Below are 6,223 nucleotides of genomic sequence, written 5' to 3'. Positions count from 1 at the left end.
AGTAAGGAAATTTGTGTTTGGTAGATTATTTCTCTGTGGTAACAATGTTTTTTGGCAATAAATCTTATATCGTTGGAAAGCCTATTTAGTTTCCTTTCAAATGGTGACCCATTTGTGACCCATTCTGCAAACCAGACAGTGATGATACAGAATGTGAAGATATATAGAGAGTTGAATTTTCAGTGAGGATCAAATTTTATTGGAATTCAGTTACAAACGAATAAATTCAATTTCAAATTATACTATTCAGATTCAGTTTTTCAATGCAGTGATTCAAATTAAACAATACAATTTCAAATTATATGATTCAAATTCAGTTTTTCAATGCAATAATTTAAGTTTAGCAATTCAAATTAAAATATAAATGATTCAAATTCAGTTTCTGGTGGCACATATTTCAGCCCATAGTAGTGTTCGTAGTATCATCACAACAGCACAACCTTGAGTGTGATATTTCACCATGTATTAGTTAACAGTCATAAGCAGAGGTGGAAGTAAGTCACACGTGCAAGTCACAAACAAGTCTCAAGTCTTAACCTTTAAGTCACAACCAAGTCTCAAGTCACTGTGGTGAGAATCAAGCATGTCAAGTTGGGTCCCTGCTATAAGTCACAAGTCACAAGTCATACAAATATGACCGTTAATGTTAGCTATAACACACATTCACATACCTTTGTTTGTATTGCTTGAAATGAAGGATGAAGTTGGATGTTGTGGTTCTTGTGTCTGTAATTTTGAGTTGCAATTTTTCACACCGCTGGTCTTTTTTTTCAACAAGCATCGACTACAAACTCCATAAATCCGAATTTCACTATTTTGGGGCATAATCCCTTTCATGATGGCTGCCTCCTACTTTTGCCTCTGCTGGTCTGCCACACTCTGGAAGGTTGCCTAGCAACTAGGGAGGGTGGCCCGTATAGCACAAAAATGTTCCAAAAACAAAACGTAACTTCTCAATACCTTAAAAAAGAATATGGCCTGGCTATTACACTGACTAAGTAAAGTCCTTTCAAGTAATCTGTCTCAATTCAAGTCTCAAGTCTTGAATATATATATATATATATATATATATATATATATATATATATATATATCTCAAAGTCAAGTTTAGTCATTTATCAATGTAAGTCAAGCAAGTCTCAAGTCCTCAAATTGGGGACTTGAGTCAGACTCGAGTCAAGTCGTGCGACTCGAGTCCCTCACATTTGGTAATAAGCCACAGCAGATTGTGATTTATTTGTATATTTAACCATTTATTTGACTCCGCCAGCACAAATAGTTCCGTAACTGGACTGGGACTGTTGCCAAGCAACACATAAACATTTTCCTGCACACTAACTTGCTACTTTGTGTCAGCTTGGTCCACACAGTAGGGCAGCTACTTTATTATCTGTATGTTTCCAATCTTACCCTACAGTCACATTAGCTACAAAAGACAGCGACACGCACTCGCTTGATGGGCGTTCCTGGTTGTGCTTAGCCTACTCCTGGTTGCTTGGCAAAAGTAAACAGAAATTCTGTGGTGCTACCTTCAAGCACGTCCTCTCTATTTACTTTGTGGATAGACCCATAGATGTACAGATTAGATTGTACAGGACTGGGAACGTGGACACCACTAAAATAAGTTTCCTCCATTTTCTCACAGCTTTGCGGAACTAAAGTTTGATCGATTTGTTTCTGTGAACATTTGACACGGTGACGCTTCAGTATCGGGTAAGGTGCAAGGGGGTAAGCTTCTCCTCGGAATGCGTAGCTCCTATGGCGCCATTTTGATGCTAACAAGCCATCACCTCCTGTTAGACTTCACTGGTCTCAGTCCAGAGCAACGGGATCTGTTGGTCCATTTTGTATATGTCAATGGGGGGGTGGGGTCCGGGGTGGATCGGCTACAATCTTTCCTGCCTGCCTCAGCGTCCTGGAGGCGTACAGGTCCTGGAGAGACAGCAGATTGCAGCCAATCACTTTCTCAGCCTATAGCCTATAGTTAGCCTTAGCTTCATTTTGGAGCCGCCGAGTGCTAGACTTGGCAGCCCACGTTACCTGACAGTTTGCACTTCGTACTCTTCTGATGACCATTCATAATTCAACTCAAATGTTATTTGTGGAAAGATGTTCATCTTTGCGGTGCAAAGTCATTCACAATCTAAGATGGATAAGCTAATGACCCTTTATGTAATTAGAACCCTTACTGAACAGCGGAGTGATACATGTAGAAGGAATGTCTCTTGTCCAATCAAAAAACTTGGTCGGAACTAACTTGTATAATATTAGATGTTATATTACTGGCTTATTATACCTTTTGTAACATGTAAGCTGGACTTTAATGTTGTAGCATGCTCATTTTAAAGCGCCAATATTATGCTAATTTTCAGGTTCATAACTGTATTTTAAGGTTTTACCAGAATAGGTTTACATGGTTTAATTTTCAAAAAACACCATATTGTTGTTATACTGCACAGCTCTCTCTCACTGCTGCAGATCCTCTTTTCACCTGGTTTCTGTTTTAGCTACAGAGTGAGACCTCTTTTCATCTTCTTCTTCTGTACTATCTTTGATTGCACTCACACATGCGCAGTAGCTCAGATGTAGAGCATGTCAGCTCGCTAACTCTAGAGACAGTAGAAGAAAGCCTGTTTCTCCAACTTTGGTCAGTTACAAGGCAGGATTAGCTGGGAGACTTCTAAATGAGGGCGCACATGTAAGTAGTTCTTTTGTAGATTATGGTGTGTGTTGTAGCAGTGCTTTGCTATTGAGAACGATGTAGCATGCTAGCGTTAGCGTTAGCCGGCTAACACTAATGCTACGAGCTAACGGTTGTGGTTAGCCAGCTCATTTCGGACTGTGACGTCACAGTCCGAGGCCGATTTTGAACAGCTCACTAGGAGACTGAAAGCAGGACACATTCAGAAACCTGTATCTCACTCAAAACAGCATGGATGGATTTTTTTCAAAGTTTGTATGTTTTCATAATATGGGCACTTTAACTACTTTGTGTGTGTGTGTGTGTGTGTGTGTGTGTGTGTGTGTGTGTGTGTGTGTGTGTGTGTGTGTATCAATCACATATCTCCAGAACTGTTCATTTGCTGGAGACCCAAGGACATGCACTGTTGAATGTAGTGCAATGTGGACATACTACATGTTAAATATTAATACGCTTTGAATAACCAAGAGAACAGCACTCTGTACAGCGAGGGGGTGGGGCTTCTGGGCTCTGCAGTTTTATTTTTGGTGCGTGGGGGCACTTGGTCAAAAAATAAACTGTGGTTACCAAGATTTAGCTAGCGCTAACCAGAAGGATGGAGTCAACAAATGAAGTTGAGAAGAAGATTAAAGCAGGTCATGAACCGCTCGCTGGCTGCACAGTCCTGCAGTGAGCTAGTGTCTGTAGCAATACTCATTTAAAAAAACCTGACGCGGCTCTATTTACCAACCAAATGTACCGATTCCATTTTTATTCACCATGTTTTCTGTATCTGTCCAAGCATCTCCTGTAATTCAGCAAACACAGAATCTACCAAAGATCTCAAGTTAAAGTATAATTTTAATTATATCCAGGTAATCACCCCTCTTCTCTCGAGACACAACGGTATTACTCATTAACGTGAAAATATAAAAATCATATATTGATGAAAAGTGAAAACGCTTCATGATTGTGCGTGTCATCCTTACGCCAAGGGCCATGCTAATCTCCTCTGTATGGAATCCATCAGACAGAAGGCGGAGTACTGATGAGCGCTGTTGTGCGGGGCCAGGCGTGGATGCATGGTCACAGTGTTTGCGTGCAGGCGGAAGTACAACCCACACACTGCGGGAGTGGTAATGGTCAGAAATCCAGCGGGATGGGATTAAGAAAACAGTCACACAGGGTTCTATTGTGTAGTGGCCTGGTTCTCAAACTGTGGTACAAGTACCACTGCTGGTACGCGAGGCTGCCTCTAGTGATACGTGGATGGACTCTCTCTTATATATTTAGAAAAAAAATGAAATAAATGAATTTAAAAAGAATACTATAGAAATACTACAACATGTCCAATAATAATAACACTTAAAACATGATCAGTTAAAAGTAATTTAAAAATTTTGTTTCGATATCAGCTTGCTACATAGTCATGTTCATGGGGCGACTGCGCATATATCCATAATTAGTTACGAGATGTGATGGCAAGATAGTAAGCAGAGGTAAAATGAATGGTTCAAAAACACTGCAATTGTGGCTCACAACAACTATTAGTAAGAGAAGTGTGGATGAGGAGGAGAACATTTCGAGCAGCCCTGTTGAAACTGTAGTGGACGAGGGTTAGGGTTAGGGTTAGTCGTCACTTAAGCAGTGGCAGTGAAGTCTCCACAGCACCTGCTAATTCAATTCTATTCAATTTTATTTATAGTATCAAATCATAACACGAGTTATCTCGAGACACTTTACAGATAGAGTAGGTCTAGACCACACTCTATAATTCACAAAGCCCCAACAATTACAGTAATTCCCTCAAGAGCAAGCAGTGCGACAGTGGCGAGGAAAAACTCGACAGACCCAGGCTCTTGGTAGGCGGTGTCTGACGGTGCCGGTTGGGGATGTGATGAACAGTGGCAGTAATAGTCACATTAATAATGGAACAGTGACTTGGGAGTGTATTTATTTTTTTTTATAGGGGTGGGGGAAGGGGGGAAAGAAATAAGGGGGGCTCAAAAAAAATTTTTTTTTTTTTAATTTTTTTTAAAATTATTATAATAATTTTTTTTTTTTTTTTTTTTTTTTTTTTTTTTTTTTTTTTTTTTTTTTTTTTTTTTTTTTTTTTGCCCAGAGCATGGATGGACGCAGCAGGAAGCAGCAGGGTTCAGCAGGACGCAGCATGACATTGCAGGGCACCGCAGAGCTTAGCAGGGAGTGCAGCAGGACCACGGCGACAGCTGCAACCAAGATCTTGGTTCCAACGTTCTCCAAGGAAATACGCTGGGTGAAAATAAAAAAGGACTCCGGGGAGTAAACTCCCCAGAAGCTAGGATTAATAACAAGCATTTCTGGGACGGGATGCACACAAATGGTAATAGAAAGGGAGAGGAGAGAGCAGCTCAGTGTGTCAAAGGAAGGAAGTCCCCCGGCAGTCTAGAACTATAACAGCGTAACTAAGAGAGACAGGTCTGCTAGCAGCAAGTGATGCAAAACAGTAAGGACATATGACCCGAGTTACCTCAAATTTGGCTTCAGTTGGAGCAGGGCGGAGGAAGTACAGCGTGGCGATTGACAATAAATATTGTTTTTAGGAATAAACCTGCCTTCTGCGTGAACTGTCCGTAGCTGAATAGGGTAGGCATATGCTACTCTGTTTTTTATTCTGAAATGGTACATGGTGTAAAAAGTTTGAGAACCACTGATGTAGTGTATTGGGTGTATACATTCATGGAGGGGACCCTGTTACACCGCAGAATGGCATGCTGCGTACTCTCGCTCTCCGTCGCTTACTACACTGAAAAACAGAGGAAGAGAGAGACCAGAGATGTTATATTGTAGCCAACTCAAACATTACAAGCATCAGCAATGTAACTTTTGGAAAGAACATTTTTATTCCTGGAGATAACCTGGTCCCAAATAGCTAGCTGTTGGCAAGTGACGTGTATACTCTAGTATTGCTAGAGGATGCAACTATGTCATGGCACGTGATTGCTCAAGATCAAGGAAGTGCAGAGTTATTTGGATGGAGAAAGCTGCACGCTGCAACACTGGAGGCCAAGCAATCGTCCCGTTCTGAGCAGGCACTGTACTAGTTTTAGAAACAGATTAGATATTTTGATTATATGTTATCTGAATCTAACTAGAAAGTAGACGAAACGTAGTCTATATTGACAAAGTTTCATTTCCGGGATTGTTCCAGTGCCATCGGATGTTGTCAGTACCCGATCCGTTTCACCTGCACAATCCGTTCTGCGCATGTGCAAGATGACACGTATGCCATGACGTAGGCACAGATGATAATGCTGCGTTCATGCCACCTCGAAATAACAGGCACCGCCCCACTGGTTACGTTGTTTCTGCAGCTAGATTCAGTCTAAAATAACGTTAAGTCAAACTTAATGGGAAAAGCAGGCTACAGCTAAATTAAGACATTACAGTAATAACAATAAAGACAAGTATTGAGTGATTGTATTTTAAATGAGCACAAGTAAAGTAGAACTGACGTAACAGCTGTTATATATGTTAACGTTTATTTTCAAGTTTTATTTTGAG

The 6,223-nt window shown here is 40.6% G+C and overlaps 1 non-coding gene across 1 annotated transcript; it reads right to left on the bottom strand.

Moving 5' to 3' along the window:
- Positions 1-3,628: 3,628 nt before the first annotated feature.
- On the bottom strand, positions 3,629-3,736 carry LOC120556595. The gene has a single exon (XR_005638880.1). It is a non-coding gene; the product is annotated as a U6 spliceosomal RNA (small nuclear RNA).
- Between the last annotated feature and the right edge of the window lie 2,487 nt (positions 3,737-6,223).

Source organism: Perca fluviatilis, chromosome 3 (assembly GCF_010015445.1).
Source record: "Perca fluviatilis chromosome 3, GENO_Pfluv_1.0, whole genome shotgun sequence".
Taxonomy (NCBI): Eukaryota; Metazoa; Chordata; class Actinopteri; order Perciformes; family Percidae; genus Perca; species Perca fluviatilis.
The sequence above is the reverse complement of the archived record's forward strand: the minus strand, read 5'-3'. Positions and strand labels throughout refer to the sequence as shown.